Source organism: Protopterus annectens, chromosome 5.part0, assembly GCF_019279795.1.
Source record: "Protopterus annectens isolate FY-2018-M chromosome 5.part0, PAN1.0, whole genome shotgun sequence".
Taxonomy (NCBI): Eukaryota; Metazoa; Chordata; order Ceratodontiformes; family Protopteridae; genus Protopterus; species Protopterus annectens.
The window spans coordinates 319,393,662-319,414,419 of record NC_056735.1 but is presented as its reverse complement, the minus strand read 5'-3'; the positions used below and the strand labels follow the sequence as shown (position 1 = coordinate 319,414,419).

General features: G+C 39.8%; 1 protein-coding gene across 1 annotated transcript in view; it reads right to left on the bottom strand.

Moving 5' to 3' along the window:
* Positions 1-20,758, bottom strand: part of LOC122802610 (organic solute transporter subunit alpha-like) — a 427,706-nt gene that overhangs the window by 330,452 nt on the left and 76,496 nt on the right. The window lies entirely within an intron of this gene.

The window sequence follows — 20,758 nt, the reverse complement described above, 5'->3', positions numbered from 1 at the left end:
CACCTATAACACAACTGTCTTACTTACATCATAATATTTTAACGTAGGTGCTTCTATTATTAGCTTGTTAAGCATTTCAACTCTTCCTTTTTATGGCACCATTCCCATGTGATGTCTTACTCCAACAGCTTGCTGACTTATTTCAGACATATTAGATGTAAACTTTGCAAGATACTTCATCTTTCCAAACATCTTATTAATGTTTATTTGTCATCTGTCTTTGGTATTTCTCTACTGCACTGAAATTCTCTGAGTCTGTCATGTGTCCATCTGATGTAAGAATATAAAACATAAGTTACAGAGTTTGTCATTCATATTTTATACTTGTTCTTAGTCATTTATTTAACTTTAAATAATGTTCTCGTCTGTACAACTGCATCAGCCTCTTCTTATATTCTTCGTGTCAGTTTTCATACAATCACGTCATGACTTATGTTCTCAACATTTTAAAAGTCTTCAATTATTTGTGTAACAGCTCCTTGGAATAGTTCTGGTGCAGAACAGATGTCAACTGGAAGTCTGAACAGTCTACATTTTCATAGTCGGGTATTAAATGTACAAAGCTTGGATCTTTTTTTCATACATCATTATTTGCCAGAATCCCTGAGTTACATCTAACAAAGGATACATAAAAATAAAAATAAAATACAGGTATAGCTAAGGTCACCTTCTTAGCTATAAGCAATGCCTATTGCTCATTTTTGATCACTTTATTCAAATATTGTAGGGAAATCTTGTCCTGTTTCACCACACTGACAGTACTATTCATCCATTCTATTAGTTTTGTCTGTTTCTTACTGACACCTAAGCTTTTCCATGAAACATGGATTCATTGCATAAAAATAATGACCCTTTTAATGAATCCCAGTGCACTGGAAGAGTGAAAGCGGTGATCTGCTTTCATGCAGTACAAACATAAATCATTATCAAAACATACAAAACAGTTCAACTGATTATCAATAACAACTACTGTGCCAACAGTACGTATCACTGAAACACCACAGCACCACACGGGGTTTACAACCACTGCACCAACATTTGCCCCCACATCTGTGTGTGTGTGTGTGTGTGTGTGTGTGTGTGTGTGTGTGTGTGTGTGTGTGTGTGTGTGTGTGTACATTTATATATATATAGATAGATATAGATAAAGATATAGATATGCATGAGTCTATGTCATTTGACTGAATCCTAAATGGTGGAATTCATTTGGTAGAAAAATAATTTGTCTGAAATCTCATTTGACTGAAAACTCATTTGACAGAAAACCTTCTCCACAGTAAGTATACTACACAAAATGTTTTTTTTTTGCTGAGAAGGGAAGATCATCCTGCACTTCCACACTCCCATTTACTTATATATACAAACTTAAAGGTCTTACAATCACAGAGAAAAGAAAATAACACCACACACAGTGAAAAAATGCAAGAGAGCCAACAAACATCTGCAGATCTAAGACTGCAACATGATACTGACCATTGCAATCCACACATACTCTGATAAACTCACTATCCTAACAACTAATATAATAAGAAATGACACCTAGACTTACTTCTCTTCAAGTTACTATGGTAAGAAATAACACCATTGCATACTTTCCATAGAATTCTACGCTTTTTTATCAAATTAGTTTTCTTTCAAACAGGTTTGACTATTTGGGATCCAGTCAAATGAGCATTCAAAATATAATAGGTGCTATTGAATTGGCCAAATGTGGTCAGATGTGTGTCAAGTCAACAGCTGCCTAGTAGACAGCATATGGTCAACTAGGTAGCTGATCAACAGGTGTAGAAGATCATACATATCTGGTGGTTGGGAAATTTGCCCTTATGGGGTAGGTAATATCTCAAAGTCAGTAAATATAATCAGCAGAGGGTTTGGCGAGCAAAACCTCCCACAAACAGGTGGAGGGGGGCTTGCCCCCCCCTGCAAAAAACAATGTTTTAATTGTTTTTTTTTTTTTTTTAAGTTACAGTTTGCATATGCTTAGGCTTTTCCTTGGCACATGCTTAGTATGCTGTTTTTGACCTTTTGTGGTCAATATTATTGCAGTTGACTTATTATAGGTTCATAGGTTCACAGGTAGGTACTAGGCTATTGGCCCAAGGGCCTAAGTAAGCCTAGCCAACAAGGTTCCCTGGCTTACACCACCCAAGAAAGTTAATTTCCTGTGCCCCTGTTGAGCAGAGCCACAGAAGTGATCTATGGGGTGTATTTCCTATTTCCCATCCACTCGTCAAGATTTTTCTTGAAGAGTGCTAATGAGGAACTCTGCTTGACATAGATGGGTAGCTTGTTCCAGAGTATAGGAAGTCTCTGGGACAGGAATCTATCCCTCCGGCATGTCCTGTTTATTGTGGTGACAAGGTTTAGGTCCCTAGAGCATGTAGCTAAGAAGGATTGGGATTTCTTTAGGTGTAGCATGTCCAACAGCTCTGGGTTTAACATAGCTTTATATGTTAGGCAGAGTTCTCCTCGGAGTAGGCACTATGCTACAGAGTAAAGCAGGAGTTTGTTGAGATGGTCACTGTAGGGCATCTGTTTGAGGCCAGTAACCATCTTTGTGAGGTACTTCTGTGGCATTTCCAGCTGCTACAGATGTCTTGTGAGGTACATTCAAAAACGGGCATTGTACTTTATAATGGGTCTAATGAGTGCCAAGTAGATGGGAACAATGACCTCTTTTTTTCCTGGATGAGAACCCTTTTGTGATGAGGTGTGCCGCATAGAAGGATTTCCTGACTAATGTGGCGATGTGATTATCAAAGAAGAGACTACTGTCCACCTGGGTCCCAAGGTCTATTATCACACATTCAGCATTAAGCAGACTGCCATTTATGTGGTAGTTCATGGGTACAGAGTTTTTACCAAAGGGGATGGCAGTGCACTTTTTGGCACTGAGCTTGAGGCCATGCCTCTGACACCAGGCATCTGTCTCAGTGAGACCCTTCTGTAGGATGCCCACATCATTTGGGGACTCGACTATGGCTCCAAGATTGCAGTCATCTGCGAACTTCATTAGCCAAAGGCTTTCTGTGTTAGCCTGTACTTCAGAGAAGTAGATACCAAACAGTAGAGGTCCCAGGACTGAACCCTGTGGTACTCCACTTGTCACTGGTTTGAAGTCATATTTGGATTCTGCAACTTTAACAGTGTGGGTTCTGTCAGTGAACCAGCTGGCAACCCATCTTGTGACGTAGGGATTTATACCTAGTTTAGTGAGTTTAGCTATAATTCCGGAATGGGGGATGGTGTTGAAAGCCTTGGCAAAGTCAAGATAGGCTGTGTGAACCGCCTAACCCTTGTCTACGGCTTTGGTGACTGCCTCAAATAAGTCGATCGGGTTCAGAAGGCATGATCTGCCTTTCACAAACCCAAACTGGGTGGGGTCCAGAGTTTGGAGGTTACCAATGTCTTTGTTTATGAGTTCCATGATGATACATTCCATGGCCTTGCATACCAGGCTCGTTAGGCTAATAGGGTGATAGTTCCCAGGATCAGTGGTGGCTCCCCCTTTGTGGAGTGGGATAACAGTTGCTGTGCGCCATTCAGTGGGCACAAAGCCTGACGTAAGACTATGACTGAACATGGTGCTTAGGTGGGGAGCCAATTTGTTCTGAAGTTCATGTAAAATGGAGCCTGGGATGTTGTCTGGTCCCATGTATGCTGTGTTTTTGGTTTTAGAGAGTGCATTCTTCCTGTATTAGATATGTGCCCTTTGGGGGGTGAGAGGGAGGTAAAGTTAGCACTGAACCTATCTGCCAGGATGTTGGCAATATCAGTTGGTTCTGTAATTTTCATGCAGTTGTGCTGTAACTCAAAGCAGATCTGGGTGTTGCCATTGAGATTCTTGACATAGCTATAGAATGCTTTGTGGTTGCCCTTAGAATCAGTGGTGATTTTGTTTTTGTAGCTAGCTTTGGAGGATCTTATAAGGGATCTCAGCTTCTTACTGAGGCTGACCAGGGAGCTCCTCTACTCATGGGGTTTTACTCTCCTTTGCAACAGTTTCTTCCTTTTGTTGTAGAGTTGTTTATGGCAGGGGACCACCAGATTGGCTTCCTTTTTTTGGAGGATAGCATATTGGTTCTTTTTGGGATAGCACAATTCATGCACTCATGTAAGTGCTTATAGAGTGCATTTGTGTAGGATTCAGCAGTCATAACTATATTGTCCATCTGCATGAGTGTCATGAAGTTTGTCACTTCTGTCTTAAGAAGAATGAAGTTGGTTTTGGAGAAATTTTTTACTGTGGTTTCCTTAATGGTGGGTGGGGGCAGGATGTGGATATCTAGGGTGATTAGCTTATGGTTGGATCTTACCAATGAGGAGTTGATTTCAGGTGTGGAACACCAGTCACTCATGTTGGTAATGACTAGGTCTAGGATATTGTTGCCCCTGGTGGGGGTGTGGATAAGTTGATCCAGGGCATTGGAATTTATGAATTCCAGCAAGCGTTGAGCGAAGGAGTTAGTACATGAGTAGTTTTCCCAGTTAATGGTGGGGTAGTTGAAATTGCCCATTATTAGGGTGTTTGGTTGAACCCTAATATTTTCCAGTATATCAAGAAAAGAAGAGTGGGAATCCTGAGGCATGGTGGGGGATCTGTAGCAAGCTACAATTTGGACTGCAGTTTTGCCCAGAGTTAGTTGCACTTGGATAACCTCGGATGCATTATGCTGCGCAACTAGCCTGGATGTGTGGATATCCTTAATGAACATGGACACAGCTCCACCTTTGGTGTTCTGGTCCAGGTTAGATGGCCAAAAAGTGTGGTATGGGTTATAGCCTGGTAATGCAGGGGTGCTCACTAGCGCCTTGAACCAGGTCTCAGTCACTGCACAGATATCGATGTTCTCCATTTTAAGGAATGCCTCTAGTGAGTGCATTTTGAGATTTAGACTTCTAGCATTGAGTAGCATTACCCTCAGTCTTTGCTTGTCTGTTCCTGTTACAGTGGTGAATTTGTCATTTGAACCTTGCCTAAATAAGGCACTATAGGGGCAGCAAGAGCCTTAGCCAGTATCCGGAATCTCAGGGGCGAACTGTGCAGGCCATCTCTGGCAAAGCATCATGGTCTGTCGACCATGTCGTCCCAGGCAGACAGATACTAGATCCCCTTAGAATGACACCAGAAGCTTAGCCAATTGTTGAAGTCAATCATTTTGTCCTTGTACTGCGGTATCATTCTGGGTGATGGCAGGATACTACTCAGGGCTAGGGTCATACCTGCCTGGGCTACAAGATCAGAGAGCTCTTCCATGTCTCTTTTCATGTAGTCCAGGGAGGTACGTCTCAGGTCATTCACACCAACATGTACTTGTTGTGTAGTGACCTGAGTGCATGGGTTATGTGGTGGATCCTGGCACCCGACATGCAGCTGACAGTAACCTTCTCCTTGTTTAGCCTGGTGAGTGGGACATCAGTGTGCCTGACTATAGAGTCACCTATGACTAGTGTGTTCGGTAAGTTGGTTTGCCTTATGAGCTGTGATTTATTGGCGCATTGAGTCTGTGGGCTATGTGTTATTTGGGTTGTGTTGGGGGGGTGGAGGTTGCTTGCATTTCTGCTTTGTAGGTCTCTGTTGCTTGAGCAGATTATTATTGAGAGCCTCTGCAAATGTTTTTGTGTTTCTATGTGTGGATTTTGGTGGTGTAAGTTTAGTGGGACTATGTGATGAGTGTGGTGTGGTGCAAGTGTTTACCTTCTCCTCTTGACTGTCAAGTTTAGTCTTGGTTGGAGAGAGCTTTACCTCCAGTTTGGCTAGATAAGTGCATCTCTCACAGGTTGTGGTGTTGGGTGGTAGGAGGAGAGGGTTGTCTTTGTACATGAGGCAGTTGCTACATTGCCTCAAGATGTCCAGATTCATCAGATAGATAGGAGAGAACCCTGGGAGCTGACCCTTGGACATACCTAAATAAAAAACTACTTTCCTCTAGACAAGTGAGGAAAGTGAGTATAAGAGCTGTTTTTCTCTAAGCAAGTGAGGAAACTAAGTACAAAAACTGTTTTCCTCTAGGTAAAGAGGAAGGTTGAGAGCTGTAGTAATTTGTAGCTTATTTCGTGCTAACAACAAGTTCTGAACAAGTGCTGAGCATGAGTAAGCAAATTCAAGTGCTAAAACAAAGAACCTGTACCTGGATCTTGTGGTAGATAGGCTACCTAGTGCTTACCACTCCCACTGATAAGCTAGAATGCTTCCCTCCAGCACAGAAAGGTTTGGGGGGCTCAGAAGCCTACAAACAGTCCTGGATGCAGCAAAATTGTATCTGGACTAGACTAGTTACAGGGAAAGGTGGGAAACAAGCACAAATGTGGGCTTTTAAACCAGAAAGTTGAAAGAGATGTTCAGATCCCTTGTGGTGGCAGGCCTCTGCCTAACAAAGGAACTCTGTCTTTAGACAAGGGATGATAGGAATCATTGATTCTAGGTCCTGAGAATGTTGACACCATAGGCTTTTTAGATACCATTGTAGTTTCCTCATATGCAGTCTTGCATATGGAATTAGTAGAATGCAAGAGGCCATGAACCTCAGAGCTTGCAGTATTTTCTTTGTAGATAGCTGGGTCTTTGTGGCCAGTAGTTTGAAGTAGGCTGTCAAATAAACTTGTTTCTCTGGCATGAGGTAGGCCATCTGGGAAGTTGTATTCCCAGGAATACAATTTCTTGGCAGGGTACTAGATGTGATTTCTTTTCGTTTATAGTGTACCCCAGAGAAGTTAGTAATTTCTTTACAAATGCCAGATGATGTAATAGTATGTCCTGGCTTTCTGCCTGAATTAGACAATCGTCCAGGTATGGGTATATTTGAATATTTCTTTGCTGCAAAATGCAATGACTGAATCTAGGCACTTTGTGAATACCCTGGGTGCAGTAGATAAGCCAAAGGGCAGTGCTGAGAACTGATAGTGCATGTAGCCTGCTCTGAAGTGTAGGTATATTCTGCAAGATTCCCTGATTGGGATGTGCAGGTAGGCTTCCTTTAAATCCAGTGTTGCTAACCAGGCATTTTTGCTTAGTATGGGAAGCAGCTGATGAAGAGTTAGCATTTTGAATTTTGGGATTAACAAAAAGGTGTTTAGGATAGACAGGTCCAGGATAGGACATCAGGAATTGTCTTTTCTGGGAACCAGGAAAAGTCTTGAGTAAAACCTTGCCCCCATTCTTCTTCTGGGACAGGTTGAATAGCCTTGATGCTTAGAAGAGAGAGAGAACCTGCGTTTGAGCCTCTGTCCAATGATTTGGGGGTAGGTCTGACCAACCATTTGGGGTTGGTAAGGAGTGGAAGTGGAATCTGTATCCTTGGGAAACTATATTTAAAAGCCATTTGTTTTGGGTAATGAGCTCCCAGTTTTTTGCATGCAGGGCAATCTTTCCCCCTAAAGGAACAGTCAGTTGAGCAGGGCTTGGAAGATTTAAAGTTGTCATTGTGACAGTTTACCATAGGGGGGGTGTCTTACTACTTCCAGCTTTGGACTTGGGAGCCCCCCACTGCTTAGGCCTTTGAGTACCTTGAGACTGAAGCCTGGGTGGTCTGCTGGTTCTGGGTTTGGACTGAAAAGGCCCGGAAGAGGCAGGAAAGGACCAATTCTTAGAAGGCCAGTGCCTACTAAATCTGGGAGGCTGTACTTGCAGGAAATCTTTAACTGTTTGCATAGATTTAGCTTTTTCCTCCATCTTTTTAAGTACTTCTTCTGCTTGGTTGCCAAACAGGTAGTCTTGGTTTAAGGGAGCATCCAGTAATTTAGCTTTAACATGATCTGGTAAAGTTTGCTCCTTAAGTCAAGCATGCCTTCTAAGTACAGACCCAGTGACAGCATCCCTGCAAGATGCCTCTAATGAATCAAAACCACATTGCAAAGTATGTTTTCCAACTTGTTCAGCAGAATGCATTAAATCCTGTAATTCTTTATTTTCAACACAGTCAGGAATTAACATAAATTTCTGTTTAAACAATCCAATAATATGCTGCTGATACTTTAACATATGAAACTGGCAGTTTAAGGCCCTAATGGCCAAAGTTGCAGAAGTGTAAACCTTCTTCTGTCCAGGGCCCTGAAATCTCTATCAGAGGGGGGGTGGGGTTTTTGGCAGTAGTAGCCTTAATGCCTTTGGGTCCCTGTGAAATAGTCTCAGGATCCGCAGTAGGATTCTTAAAGAGGAACTTGTGAGAGTCAGGTACTCTGTAATACCTGTCAGGTTTTCTGGGAGCCGGGGGTAAAGTATCAGGGGCCAGGCTAGATTCCAAGAAGGCATCATCTACAATGTCTGGTACAGGAGGGATAGCGAAAGGCCTGTGTTGAGGTAGGAGTAAGAATTCCCTAAGCCTCTTTTTGGAGTCAGAGTAATCCTGGTTTTCCCAGCGGAGATAGTCCCTAAGAGTATGCAAAGTTTCACCAAAAGAGAAATCCTCTGGAGGGGAAGCAGAGGGAATGGAGTCCTCTGCATCAGAATCCTCATAGGTAGACAAGGGCAACTCTTGGTCATCAGAAAAAAACAGAAACTTCAGAATCCTGATCAGAAGAATCAGAAGGAAAATCAGTTCTAGGTCTCTTAGAGGGAAAAGGGTGGCTTCCCCTGATTAGAGTAATAAGGTCTTCAGCCATTCTTATCATTTGTTTTTTAGGCATAGGGGCCTGACCATGCAGTCTGGGCATCAGTTTTCTAGTCATGGATCAAGATTTAGGCCTTGATGAAGAAGATGGCATCGGTTTAATATGCAAGTCAGTAGGCCTGAATACACCCTTAGAAGCCGGTGCCTGCACAGTGGCTCTGGACCTATCCAAGGTAGAGACATCCGCAGGTTCCACAGTCAAAGAAGCATCTCGCGGCATACTGGACTCCGAATGGGTCTCAGTAGAGGCCGGCGAATCTGAAGTAGTGGGCATCAGGGGCTGCAAAAGTGCCTCATTAAGTACCGGCGAACTGGTGACTAGCTTTACGGAAGCGTTGGCAGCTTTGGACCCATGCTGCCTGTCTCTGTCTTTATCTTTGCGTTTTTTTGAAATGTCGGTAGTTGGGTGGATTACTGAAGCCATTTCTGGATAATTGAACCAAGTACCAAAATATTTAGATGTGAAAATGAACTGATGACAAATAGTTTGAGGTTTGAATAAGGCACAAAACCGACAGCGAGGGATGTCGTGGTCTGGGCCTAAGCAAGGAGTGCAGTACAAATGAACATTTTTACGAGGTATTTGCTTTCCACAGGAAATACAATTGTTAACTTTTACTGACTTCAGTTTAGAGCAAGAAAAAGTTTCCCCAATGGGGTACTTAGCTTTGTTGAAGACTTCAGATCTGAAACTCGAAAACAAAATTTTCAGGAGTCGGCCAACCGGCAGTTGCAAACTGCTTCTGCCTCAGGCACCGCACGGCAAGTAAGACTGATGTAATGGCATCGGCTGCATGATTTATATCCCTGACTACCTGATGTCGTGGAAGATGAGACAGCAAGCGACGCAGGACCCAAGACTTTGATAATCAGGCTGACTGAAGGCTACCTGCAAGCAGATAACCCAAATGTGATGACTGCAACAGTGAAACACGAGGAACCATCTTTAGTTTTGCAAACACTTTGGAAAAACAAAAAGGGCCACATAAAGCTATTAAATAATGTTCATATTTATTAGTATCAACTTGATACCATGGCTGAATACTCAGTCTTATAACATGTAACAAACACACAAAATCACTTTGTATATAACAACAAAATAATTGATTTAGTACTTCACATTTGCCACTTACATTACAAAAAACAGCCCTTTAGCAGTACTAAGTGAAACTCATCACATACAAATTTAACCAGATTTTTTTTATAATTTAATATAGATGATAATGACTGGGCCTCTGTTCATATCCAAAGTATTCAAGAAATGGATATCAAGAAATTCACTTCAAGAGTGAAGCTTTTGTAATTCATGGAGATCTTTAGTTATCCCCCCCAAAAAACAGATTGTCAGTGCAAATGATACAACAGCTTTTAAAGCTATTGGCTGAGCAGCTCTGGACTTCCCTTCTATCTGCCATTTGTGTGGCAGTACCAGGTGTGTTACAGCTTTTAAAGTTGTTACTTTCTTTCTGCCGTGAATCTGTTCGCTCTGTTTCAGACTATACCCCTCACTGTCATCAGAAGACTGTCACCACAATTCTCACACCATTTCTAATCTGTCCACCTCCTGAGCAGTATACTCTGAATCCCAGGACAACAGACTTTCCTGCAATGCCCTTCTGACTTGTCTTCTGGATGCACAGAATATTCAGTCTCCTTCTTACCATCATATTCCAAATTAGGACTGTGATAGAGAGAAAAATATGGCATTTAGTCATCAGCTGCAGGAGTTCCTCAATAAAGCAGGAAAATATTATCTTGCCTTGACAATGGGGGACCTGAATGCTGATATAGCATTGCCACCTATCCATTTTTTTCCGAACTATCTGGAAATCAAACTGATTGTCCAGTAGTCTGGAAAACACTGTACAAACTCTGGTATTCTGTTTCAAGAAAGAAATGACTATCTGAGTTTGTTAAATCATCAGATTTACTATGCTTTATTTACAAAAAAGCATAGTAAATCTTCAGGGAAAAAAAAAAAGCATCACATTCAGGGAAAAAAAGGTGTTCCCCCTTGAGTGACGGGAAGGCGACATCACAATATGGGTGGAAAGTAGGTGGTGCATGGGCAGAGTTATGAGAGGTTTGAGGGGTGTGGCCTAAGTCTGGTTTTAGCCACAATGAAAGGTGGCAACCCTATGCTCATATCATGATAGACAGAAAATGATATCAGGATTTCCTTGGTCCATATGGTTGAGGCAAAAGGAAAACAAGAAAAGGCCTTCCTAGTCTTCTGTACATCAAAGTTTATTAGTAGCCAGCACATAGTTCACTAACAGGTACTGTCACAAGATTGCACACAACAGTGGTCAGCATGCAACTAAGGTAGGCCTCTTCATAGGAAGGAAAGAGCTCTGTGGTCAATGTGGTCAAAACAGGGATTTTAAGGTAATTCCTAGTGAAAAAAGTTCACCACAAGCATAAAAAACTGCTGGTCATAATCAGATGGAAGCAGTGGATACAGAAAGCTCTAAGGTCAGCTGAGACTAAGATGATGTCAACTGGAGCAAAAGCAAAGGAGCTCACAGAAATATTCATGGCTCCAGCACCTAAGGAAGAAGAGGAAATAGGTGGAGCTGAAGAAGAATTGCAGCATCTCAAAACAATATTTGGTGTGACAGTAAAACAGATACATGATTGAGACAGATATGGACATAAGGTACATAAGGAAAGCCAGTGGTGAAATGCAATCAAAAGAAAAAAGGAGTGCAGGAAAAAGTGGGAGATAAAAAAAGAGAGAAGGAATTGTGACTGGCTAACAAACAGGTTAAGAGTGCAGGCGCAATAACAAAAAAAAAAAAAAAGGCATCAGAGAACCAATGTCACCTTATGGAAAGTAACTTTGCAGACAACACAAATAAGCTTTATCAGATTGTGAGAGACAGCAACAGAAAGATAAGGAAAAAAATCTGTAGACACCATTCATAAAGGACACCAACAACAATCTGCTAGACAGTCTAGAGGACAGCAAAGGCAATTGGAACGACTACCTTAAGAGGCTTCTCGCTGCATGTATAGCCTATGAAGAAAGAAAAAAAGAAGACAAACCCACTCTAGAAGAAGTACAAAGTGCACTAAGGAAAATGAAGTCAGGGAGAGCAGAAGGCTAAGACAAAGTCACAGCAGATATGATCAAGATGTCTGATGCATTAGTAGAATAAATGGCTCCTGTGGGTACTATTACAGTATGGAGAGACAGGTGTGTCCCAGACGACTGAAGAATAAGCATTCTAGTGCCAATGTACAAGAAAGAAAGGAATAGTCATAAATGCTGTACTACAGAGGTATTACACACATATCACACTTCATGAAAGTGCTGGAGAGGGCAGCTGATAAAGGAATACATACAGCTGTAAAAATTAAGGTATGACATGATCAGTCTGAATGCAGATCAGAATGCAATACAACCGAACTGATGTTTGCAGTAAGACATAGTAGAAAATTATCTGGAGATGAGGAAATAATCCAACTGAGCACCCCTAGACTTGAAAAAAAGTATATGACAAGGTCCTTAGAAAGATAATTTAGGAAGTCCTACAATGGTTCAGTGTCCCAGAAACATTCACAGAATTAGTGCAGGCTATGTACCAGGACTCACTGATACAAGTACAACCACTGTTCAAACTCACAGAGGGGTTCACAATAGGAGGGGGGTGTACATCAGGGTTCAGCTCATAACCCACTGCTGTTCATACTTGTAACGGACTGCATCACCAAACAGGTCAGAAAGGACATATCAACAAAGCTGACATTGTATGCAGACAATGTGGCACTACAAGCAAATTTTGAACAGGTACTTCAGCAAAAACTGGGAAATGGAATGCAAAACTGAAGGCACATGGGATGAAAATGAGTACAGACAAGACAGTGGTCATGACAGTAAATGACAGAAATCAGAAGACGCTGAAAAATAAGACAGAAGGGAAAACTGTGAAACACGTTAACTTCAAGTACAAGAGAGGAATTGTTGTGGAGATCAAAGCTAGAATCAGGTGCGGCAGCCAACTGGCATAAATGGTCAGGGGTACAGTGTGACAGAAGAATGCCAAAGAAGCTGAAAAGTCAGTTGTACAAAACATTGGTGCAACCAGTACTTCTGTATGGTACAAAAACCTGGGCAGTGAAGGCAGACAATCTAAGGAAGTTTGAGGGGATGGACATGATGTTCTTGAGACTAGTAGTAGGATACACACATTGTGGGGCAGATGAAAAAACTGTGGACATTAGCATGAAAGTCAGAGTAGCCCAAATTGCAGAGGTCAAGGAAAATAGATTAAGGTGGTTTGGTAACATATGCATGAAATAAGACAATTTGGTAAAACAGATTTGGGAAGACAGAATGACACCAAGAGGTTACTAAGGTGTCCAACCATGAGCTGGATGAATTGAATTAGAGAAGACCTGCAGTGATCTGGTATGACTGACAAAGAAGGTAGGAAAGTGGTTCTGAATCAAGAGAAATGGTTATAGTTGATGCAGCACCCTGACATCATGCAAAAATGGCAAAAAGGGGGCTGATGGTGATGAAGATTCGCTTTATGATGCAGCTTTCTGAGAACTGCTGCCAATGTTTACTTTTTGCAGAGGGGGGGTCATATAGAACCATTTCACTATAACATGTTTGTTATAGTGAGGTACTCTCATACGAACCTCATCAATGACAAGTTTATTTTTTTCTTTTCTTGGAAAATAAATACTCTTCCAATTAATGTAATCATTCATTCCACTGCAGTAGGTACTTCGGTTCCCTGTCCATTATTCTGAAAGAAGACTAGAAAACTTTATAATTTACATCTTTAGTACTCTGTTGTTATGATACTACTGGAGAATTATTTATTACATTTCTTAGATGATTAATTTCTTATATTTCTTAGATGAACCAGTATGCTAAGATGAAATAATTTCACAGTCTCCCCAGTATACCACTTTGGTAGCTTCGGTCTACATCTAAGGCAATAAATTACCTCAAAAAAGATCTACAAAAATGACTGACATGAGGAAAAAATAATATTAATATTCAGTTTCCCTACATGGAAAGCAGAGGAACCTACACATGGATAAAACTTAAACCAACACCATGTAACTCTTCTAACAATTTTTGAAATTCTTATACTGTGGCATTAAAAATAAAGAGAAGGGCATCTATAAATTTATATTTAAGACATTATGCATGTAAAGTAATGTTATTCTGAGAACAGCATTATGAGACTGGCATAACTAAGGGTGTAAACTATACTCAATTCATTTTTCTTGTGATCATTTTTTAATAACCTCATCGGAGACCGTTAAGAAGTAGGCTGTCAAATCATTTACTGTCTCATATTGAGAAATGAGTCCTAAATGATTATCTCTTGTTGTCTGACTATTCCATAGTGGATTGGTACTTTTCAGATTGTGATAAATTCTTCATATTCTTGATTCTGAAGGACATTGTATTTATTTAATTTGTTAGCTATCCATCTGCCATTTGAAAAGCCTTGTATGTGTTCTTAAGTTGCTCATGGCTGAAGCCTTGTCATGCTACTTCCCTAACAGAACAGCTTTAATTATAAAGGTAGCCCAGTACTTCTGATTCTGATGAACCTGGCTGAAACACATCTGTAATTGGACAAGGGTACGATCAGCATCTTACTGAAATATTCAAAGGCATTGTTTATGGAAGGTAGACCAGGTTTCACCAGTGAGCTACATTCAGCTCTGTTTTTACCAATTCAGTCTCATTATATAAATGCAATTGAGTTTCTGATGTTTACAGTCTTAGCATATGCTGATGAAGAACTGTGTGGCTGAAATAATGAAACTGTAAGGATCCCTTGCAGGAAACCAGATAAGGTACTTTACTTCTGTCAGCTCTCTCACAAGCTGTTTAAACCTCAGTGATACATATTAATCAATGGCCTCATTACTGTTTTTTAGCATCCATGGTATACTATAGTAACAGTTCTCCTATGTTGTGTTTCTCTGGCTACCACTTTGCTGGAATTGTCCACATACAATATATCTTTAACAGCATTTGACTACTCGATTAAAAAGATGCAAACAATGCTTCTCTTCCAAGAAAAAGGACCAAAATGTTCAACCTACTGAGGGGTTCTTCCTAATTGTTTCTGTTCTTACTGTTTCTGGTATTTCAACAAATGTATTTCTGGTTGTAAGAATATTTATAAGAACTGTATTATGTAATCTGAAAACTATTTAAGTGAGATTTAGTATTCTCTTTTTTATCATACAGTATACGTTCATCATATTGATAACTACTGCAATAGCGTTAGCTACATGGGTTATACCCTACCAAGGATATAACAACTAGTCAGCTTCCAAAACTTCAGGACACCTTCCAGGCACACAAACCATCAGTCAACTTGAGGTGAGCTAATGAAAAAGACAGGTTTGGGCATCAAACCCTTAACAGCTTTACTGCTTCCTCTGTGACATTTGAGGATTGACAATCAGCTGTTGCTGTTCCTTTGCTTGTCAGATAAGTTCCCTTTGGGGGAAACATTCCATTTTAAAATCTGTTTGTTTAATAACACTTTCCTGTTCAGGAAAGTAATTTTAAAGCTAGGAATCTGTGTTTAATGGACTGTATTGTAGTTTGAAACAAGCACACTCTTTTCCTGATAATTTAAACATTATTTTAATTATTTGAAAATCATTTTTTTTTGTGGAGAAATTGTATTTATTTTACTTCTTGGGGCTGGTAAAGTGTTTTAAAGCGCTTTTACTGCAGATTTATGCAAAAAAGGTGTATTTTAAAGACTACATTTTTATTGGCTTGGCCATGGAACACATTGTGGTTTCCTCAGTCTTAAGGCCACAAAAAGAAAAAAAGTTAAGCAGACAACCTTTGCCACAACAGCAGGCCAGCAATTTGTCTCAACTGCAGCTGGATGACTTTACTGTAACAATTAGTTGTACCTCAGACCACTGATATTTTACCCTGGATCCCTCTGGTGTAGCACCTACAGCCACTATGGTTAGCCATGTTCTCTGCAGCCAGTGGGGCTCCCCTCAGTGGGAAAGGGACAGCCTTTTGTTGGTCCTGGGAAAGGGAACAGGGAAGACTTCCCTGTTTTGTTAGAATGTTGTGCCCATCCCTGAGGAAGCTGCTGCTGCCATTAATAACACTATGGATCCCATTTTCCTGTCAAAAAGAAACAGAAAACATAACTCTTAGGGACTAAGAAACCTCAGTGATCTCCCACTGAAAACACTGACACATTCTGGAAATAGTCTCTGCTCGACAGTGGCACAGGAAAATAACTTTCTTGGGTGGCGTAAGCCAGGGAACATTGTTGGCTAGGCTTACGTAGGCCCTAGGGCCAATAGCCTAGTGCCTACCTATGAACCTATGAACCTATATATCTGTAATCCTCTTCAATTTTCTTTAGACAGGAGTAGTATACTGGGTTTGGCTCTTGATTCTTCTTATAAAGAAGTTTTTGATAAAATAAAGAGAGATAACTCTTTTGCTAGTGAGAGTCAAGATTCTGAATCTGGACAGAAAGATAAAGGGACAGATACTTGCTTTTCTTCTCGGGTTACTGATTCAGACTCACAGGAAAGGTCAGTTTCAGATTCTCCCTGTGGAGGGTTCTCTTGGACTATTTCCAGAATGTGTCAGTGTTTTCAGTGGGAGATCACTGAGGTTTCTTAGTCCGTAAGAAAATACTATAAGCTATAAGGAATTTCCAAAACCCTTACCTATTCTATCAGGTTTGTCACATTTGGAGGGAGTATGTGGTACTGCATGAATTTTCCTCATAGTAAGACAGCTGCACTTAAAAAGGCAGATAAGATGTATAAAGGTTCTCAATCTTTTCCTTTTTATACACTCTTCCCAAACATAACCCAGCAGCTACATCTTTACTTAATCCTACTACGGCCAAATATTTTGTTAACTTCAATCCTATATTTCTGATAAGGATGGAAATATTATTAGTAAATATAGGAAAAAACGTGTATGCTTCTGCAACTTTGACTTTCAGAATTTTGAATTGTCAGGCTCATATGCTAAAGTTTAATCTGGCTTACTGTGAAAGGATGATGAATGTTTTGTCAGCAGTTTCTTCTTGTGAAGAAAAAATCAGCTTCATATAATTTAGTTTTCTACTGTACAAGTCACTACTCTTTGTTTTCAATGAGTCTATGACTCAGTTGATAACTTCTTACAAAGCTATGGCCACTGGTACTCTCTGGAGGATGTTTGCCTGGTTCCTTTCTCAGAATCTCCCAGATGAGGTTAAAAATAAGATTTCAAATTCGGGTCTAAATTATAACAGAGAAAGCTTAAAATAACAAATGCTGTATAATCAACCCTAAAATGTCAAAATGGCAAAATGCCGAACGCATGGAACAGTGATTTGTTTTCCCAGGAAAAAGAAAAATAGCTGCTCCATAAAAAAAAAAAAAAAAAAAAAAAACACAAAATAAAGTGAGGGGCTTTGCCCCCTCCCACCCCCCCACACACACACCACTTAAATATACCAACTCTGAGATCACACCACAGTGGAGGAAATGGCAAAGTCCCAAAAACGGCCTAGTGATTTATTTCCCTGAGGGAAAAAAATCACTGTTCCGTGTGTTCGAGATTTTGCCATTTCGAATAAAAGATTTGCTTAAACAACGTTCACTATTTTAAGCGTTGTCTGGTTTAATAGTGAACCTTTAAATTCTACTTTACACAGGTGGTCAAAAAGTGTGATGAAAGTGGTAAGTTGATACAGGGAATGTCTTGAGATTTTTCAGCCCTCCTTTTTCAAATTTTCAAAGAAATTTTCTAACCCTCATCCACATTTGTCAAAAAAGAAAGCAAAAGATAGTCTAAACAAAAATGCAGCTAAAATAAAAGTTATGCACTGACCATAACAACAGATCCATGTTGTCTGTCTCCTTCTGGTTCACCCTGCAGGTTATTGGATCTGACTCAGATGTGACGCTGGCCAAATCCACGAGACTTTAACTTGCCAGGCTTTGCCTTCCCTACCCACAATCCTCCGCACCCTAGCGGATACCTCTGATCAAGTTTGTCCCCTCTCAATCTAGCTCCAAATGATATTTTCCACATAAAAAAAAGGGAACAACCGAACCACCCCCACTCGGTCACCTTAAGAGATGAGACTCGCCAAAAATACAAGGACATGGAGAGGTTGACAGGTTGATGACTAGTCACAGGCACAGATAACACAGACTGAAGAAGCTGGCTGCCAGAAGCAGACAGTCCCAGGATCTACATAAACTTGAGACACACCAGTCTTAGCCTGGATAACCCTTCTTTTAGGTTAACCCAAGTATGTCAGTGTGGTTGTCAGTTTGGGACCCTTAGGAGGGTAAAACTTTAATATTTGAAAATGTACACAGATTTGTGTGTTAGTATTAAGTTAATAGGTTTTAGGGGGATTAGGAGTGTGTTTTTTAGGGCTTTTAATAAAACAAGAAGTTTTGTAAGATGTGACATAGGCTCAAATGGATTTGACAAGAAACCACTGTATAAAAGAGGAATCTGCCAAACAGTGTACGCATGTAACACAAAAGTTGGAACTAGACACAACAAAAAAGCTGTTACACATAAAAGTTGGAAATGATAATTTTTTAACACAACAATGCTTCTATAATGTCTTTAAACGTCAATGGTCTCACATATAAATATAAAAAAGAAAGAGCAGTCAACTTCATTAAAAAATGTAGAGTGCAAATAGGAGACACACTTGGAAAAAATGAACATGTGAATTTGATAAAGAAAGGTTTTCAGGATGGCTATTCAGCAGAATACCTGGGACAGAGGAAAAGAGAAGTACTTATATGAACTGCAAGAGGAGCTCCAATAGTGATAGAAGAGGATAAAAAATATAATAATGGTAGATTTTTAGTACTAAGGGACTACTGACAAGAGAGAAGGATTACAATGACATGTATCAAAGGAAGGTACATTTTTGAAGAAATTTATGAAAATATTTGACATGGAAGATGTAACTTCAGCTAGGAGTATGAAGTGAATTTACATATTATTCCCCAAGATACAAAAACTGGACTACGCTAGACAGAATTTACATTTCACAGGAACATTTGCATTTAATAGAAAGTCTTGATATGCACCCAATAACCATTTCAGATCAAGCACCAATAATAACTAAAATAAAATCACAGGGTAATGAAATAAAAATGAGACACTGGCACTTTCTTACTTATCCATTGAAAATGAAAAGAGAGTAATTTAAGGAATGGATAATGGAAATTACTCAGGAGAGAAGACAGAAATTTCTTCTGAAAATATAGCTAGGGACTGTAATAAAATTAAAGTGGAATTTAAAAATAGAGTGGAAATAAAAGAAAGGGAGTTATGGTTAAGAAGTAACAAGAATTATTTAGAGGGACTGACAAATGCTAAAATATTGCAAAATAGGGGGGGGATCTCACAGAACAAGAAGAGGAGCAATTGCTGAATGCTAAACAGAAAATAAGAGATTACCTTGATAATATGCATGAGTTTAGAAAGATTGATGCTAAGTAACTGTTTTTGGATAACATCTCTAGAGCACAAAGATTATTAGCACAATGACTCAGGCAACAGAAAGTAGAAAGAACTGTCACCAAGCTTAGGGAGCCTGTAACAAGGAAGACAACAAGGGATCCCGTAGAAGTATTAGAAATATTTCAGAAATTCTATGAATGTCTAAATAAAGCAGAAAAAAATGGAAATCAAGAAAAGGTGCAAATGGAAATGTTTATGGAAAATTTAAATACGCCAAGGTTAGAGGAAGATGAGGCTCAATTACTAACAGTTAGGATAGGAGGAGATGAGATAAAAATTGTGATGTATATCCAATCTACAGCAAAGTCCCCAGGAATAAATTATATTCCTGTGGACGTCTGGAAGCTAGCAGGGAAAAAACTGATAACGATCTGGAAGGTTTTGTTCAACAGTATTTTAAGAGGAGGAAAAGTACCAACATCCTGGAAGAAAGCAGTAGTAGCTGTATTACCTAAAGAAGGTAAAAATTAATCAGATCCAGTTTCATACAGGCCCATTTTAATAATAAATCATGATTATAAAGTCTTTATGTCTATAATGGTTAAAAGAATGGCAAAGTAATGCCACAAATTTATACATATGAATCAATGTAGTTTTGTGGAGGGGGGGCAAACTTTTGACAACATGAATAGAACAGTAATGATCCTGAGGGAAGCAGAATGTATGAAAATGCCACCATTGTTGGTGCGTCTTGATGTAGAGAAAGCATTTGACAAAGTAAGCTGAGACTTTATGAGCATAGCAATGGAAGCATTTACATTCCCTGATAAAATTATACTGCTGTTTAGGAGGATATATGAGGGATCCAAGGCAAAAATGAAAGTTGGTGGGGTCCTCTCTGATAATGTTTGAGCACAGGAACCAGGCAGAGGTGTCCTCTCTTCCCTTTGTTATTTGCATATATTTAGAACCATTGGCAAATCAAAAAAGGGACTCAGAAATTCAAGGATATAATTGGTATAGTAGTCAAGAAAAGCTGGCTCTATATGCAGATTATATTATTTTATACCTGACAAAAGAAGAAAATAACATTTCAGTGTTGTGGAATATTTTGAGACAGTTTCAAATCATTTCAGGACACAAAATTAATGAAGCTAAAACAAAGACAATAGCTGTAAATTATGTACCCACACACAAATTGGTTCAGCAATATCCATATTTATGGGGACATGATAAAATGAAGTACTTAGGAGTACGGATTAAAAAGGATTCTGGTGTGGCAGTTAAGTATATGTGTGAAGGGACTAAACAAAAGAAAATACAAAACCTGAGAAATTGGAAACTAAGTTATGTGGACATGGACAGTAAGATAAGAGTCAGTTTAGTCTTATACACAGGTCAGGCATATTTTTATCGAGTTCCTATTACCAGATCGCAGACGCAGTTTGTTGAATGCATCTTGATCGAACCGAAAAGAGTGAAAAGGCAAAATAGCAAAGCGGCTTTTCAGCAAATTCTTTCCCTGGGAAAGAATTTGCTTGGCTGCTTTCATTACTTTACTGTTTTCGGCACTGTAGTCTGATCTTGGAGTTGGTATATTTAAGTATGGGGGTATGGGGATCTGTGCCCTAAAACATTATGTAATGTTTTAAAGTTTGTTTTTTTTTTATTTTGG